Here is a 3,588-nt window from a genome sequence, read left to right on the forward strand (position 1 = left end):
TATGTGAAGTGCACCTCACATAGGCAGGCATGTAGGGATATTTCTCTGATTTATTTGATTTGAACGGTACACCGCGTTAGGTGTCATTTTTGTAGTATCGTGCTTTCATGGTACTTTTTGAAACATGCCTGTTTTTAGCACACTCCGTAGGATGTGCTGTTCTGAAAATGGTACCAATTATCGATTAAGTGAAAAACAGCCGGCTCCCCCAGAGGGGACTCCAAATCGTGAAATGTATGTCAAATTCGGTATTCCACCTATAATGTATAGTACATTATGGCATAAGTATACTAAAACTGATCATGAATTACAGTGGCCACTATATGGGTCGTTTGACCTTCGAAAGGTGCAATATGTAGAGCAGTGTTTGTTTCAGCGAAGGTCTAGACAAGATATGTTTGATTGTGTGCGCATGTGGGAGAAAGAGGTGCGTGAACGAGCGAAGCGTGAGGAAGCCTTGGCGGAGAAAGTGCAGCGGAAGGCTACACATGACAAAGCTTTACAGCTACAGGAGAAGGAATTACAGGAAAAGAAAGAGAGGGAGAGACGAGAACGCAATTTACAGGTTAATGGTCAATTCCCTATCAGACGTCCTCTCTATCCAGTCCTTACTAATGAAACGGATGATTTTTCATTACTAGATCGTTGTCCGCCCCCGTACGTCGCACCAACGGCTCCGAGCGAGGAATCAGACGAGGATAGTGATCGAACACAGCGTACCAGGTTACATGCGGAACGAGCTGCGGAATTACGTTCATTTGCACGAAAACTAAATATTAATACTGTTACTGTTTCTGACGTTACTGAACAAATGGAACAGTGGCCTGATAAGGAACGACTGTATTTTTTAGATCATTTTGGAGATGAAGTTGTTGAGCGGTATAGAAAATATTCTCTCGAGTTAGAACCAAAGGAGATATCCAAGGGTCGTGAGTATTTTCGTAAAGGTCTTTTTGTTCTTTCAGATGCGGACGACTTCTTCAAGCGTTTGATTGAACTGCGTAATGAGGCGACACGACTACGGGAGTTGGAAAAGTCGAAGAATTCGTCTACGTCCGGAGCGACGGGGATATCCAAAGAATGCCCTATTTTTGAAACAGATAAGATCGCTGCGATTAATGTTAGACCTATGCGAGAAGCTGCGCCGTTATATGTCCCTCATAAAGGGGATGGCACAGATGATGATAAAAGATCCAAAGACGCGAAAGGGTATTTTGTATATAATTGGGTTTATACGCCTTGGAATAGAGCAGATGTCATGGCGCTTAAGAACGCTTTACCTGATCCCCGTAAAAACCCTGCGGCTTTTTATGAAAATGTTGAAAGTGCAATTTCTTCATGTATCATGACGTTAGTTGATATTGATCTATTTTTCGGGTTGATATTGCCCCCTGATATGTGGAGAGTAATTCGTAGGTTTGATGACCTCACGACTCTCGGGGCCACTTGGAAAGATCTTGTTCAGGCTGATTTAGATAGAGAACCAGCATGTAAGCCGTGTCAATTAATATTAGACCTTCCAGGGGCCATACTAACAAAACTAAAGACTCTTGCTCCCGCTAAAAAGATTGATTGGACTATATTAGCCTCTTGTAAGCAGAAAGCGGATGAATCAGTTTCCGATTTTTTCTCTCGCTTCGAGGAAGCGTTCCATGATTACAGTGGTCAATTATTGACAGAAGATACTGGCAGGCATCTATTCGTTGATAAGTATGTAGCTAATCTCCTACCGGAGATTGCGAAACGATTAAAAGCGAGTGAAAGTTCATGGACCACAGCAACCCCTGCTTCTTTATTGACTATGGCTCAATATTATGAAAGACAGGAATTAGAGGCGAAAGAAAGTAGTGACAAGAAGGCGAAGGATTTGAAGACGAAGGTAATGTTAGCTCAGGTTCAGGCTACGAGAGGAAACAGTAGAGGAGGGCGAGGATCATACAGTAATGATCCTCCCCCTCGTTCTGACATTTCTGTGAATCAATGTGCATACTGCAAACAGTTTGGGCATTGGATTGCAGACTGTCCGGTGTTTCGAGAGCAGCGTAATTTGAGGGGACGAGGAAGTGGGAGATCTAGGAATTATTATGGAGGGTCAAGAGGAGGTTATGGCACGAATGATCGTGGAGGATATGGAGCAAGGGGTCGTGGTCAGTCAGATTATAATACGTTTGATAATCGCAATCAATATCAGATAAATGAAAGTGGTCCTGCTGAACCACGGGATGAGCATTACGCATAGGATTGCGTAGGATGGGGTGTGGAATCGGTTGAGGTACCAGTTGATCAGAGGGGTCCATACATAGAAGCACATGTTCTGGGTTCTACTGATCAATTTCTGGTCGATACAGGAGCTACTCGTAGCGCTTTGTCCAAATACTTGGTTCCAAGGGCTCCCCTGTCTGGCGAGGTAATTACAGCAATAGGGTTCGATGGAACACCTACTTCTAGCCCATTGTCTCAACCAGTTGCATTTCATGTTGATAAATTTGCTGCCCCTTGTCCCTTTTTGTTGTCTCCAAATACACCAGATAATATTATTGGACTCGATATGTTAAAACACTTTCGAGCTACTATTCGCTGTGCCCCAGAAGGAGTGCGAGTTGTGTTGAATGAGAATTACCCAGACTTTGAGCGAGTGTGTTTTCTCCATGAATCTGAAGTATTGGCCTCCTTACCAAAAACGTTGTGGGCCACTTCTGACACGGATGTGGGGCAGATGTTAATCCCTCCAGTACGTATTACTGTAAAGGAGGGAGTGTCTCTACCACGTGTCCCACAGTATAAGATTTCCAGAGAAGGAGAACTTGCTTTGATGCACATTGTGAATGATTTGATTTTGGCAGGAGTAGTTGAGGAAGTCCCCTACAATGTTTGCAATAGCCCAATTTTACCGATCCTTAAAAGAGATACAGATGCTAAGGTTTACCGTTTCATTATTGATTTGAGGGAAATAAACAAGATAGTAGTGCCTCAGTACCCGGTGGTGTCTGACATCACCACGTTGCTTACGTTGGTTCCATCGACGGCAACTACTTTTACAGTCATCGATTTGAAGAACGCCTTCTTTTCGATCCCTGTACATCCTGACAGTCGATATCTATTCGGCTTTACATTAAATAATAAATCGTACAGATTCTGTCGAGTTCCTCAAGGCTATACTGAAAGTCCTAGCATTTATAGTCAGGCATTAAAAAGACAGCTTGATTCCTTTGACTTACAAGAGGGAGTGGTTCTCATTCAATATGTAGACGATATCTTACTTGCTGCGGACACGCCAGAACAATGTGAGAAGAGTACCTTTTCCTTGCTTTCCTTCCTGGCTAAACATAATCATAAAGTTTCGAAGAAAAAGCTACAATATTGTAGACCAAAGGTGACCTACCTCGGTCATCTTTTGTCTAAGGAGGGCCGTGCATTGACACCAGATCGAATTCAAGCAATCCTAGATACTCCAGTCCCTCGCACTCAGAAGGATATTCGCGCCTTTATAGGTTTGACGTCTTTTTGTAGGCAATGGATATTGGGTTTTTCGCATATTGTTAAACCATTGTTAGCATTGTTGTCTAAAGATATACCGATTCCCATTGA

The sequence above is a fragment of the Lissotriton helveticus genome, chromosome 6, assembly GCF_964261635.1.
Source record: "Lissotriton helveticus chromosome 6, aLisHel1.1, whole genome shotgun sequence".
Lineage (NCBI taxonomy): Eukaryota > Metazoa > Chordata > Amphibia > Caudata > Salamandridae > Lissotriton > Lissotriton helveticus.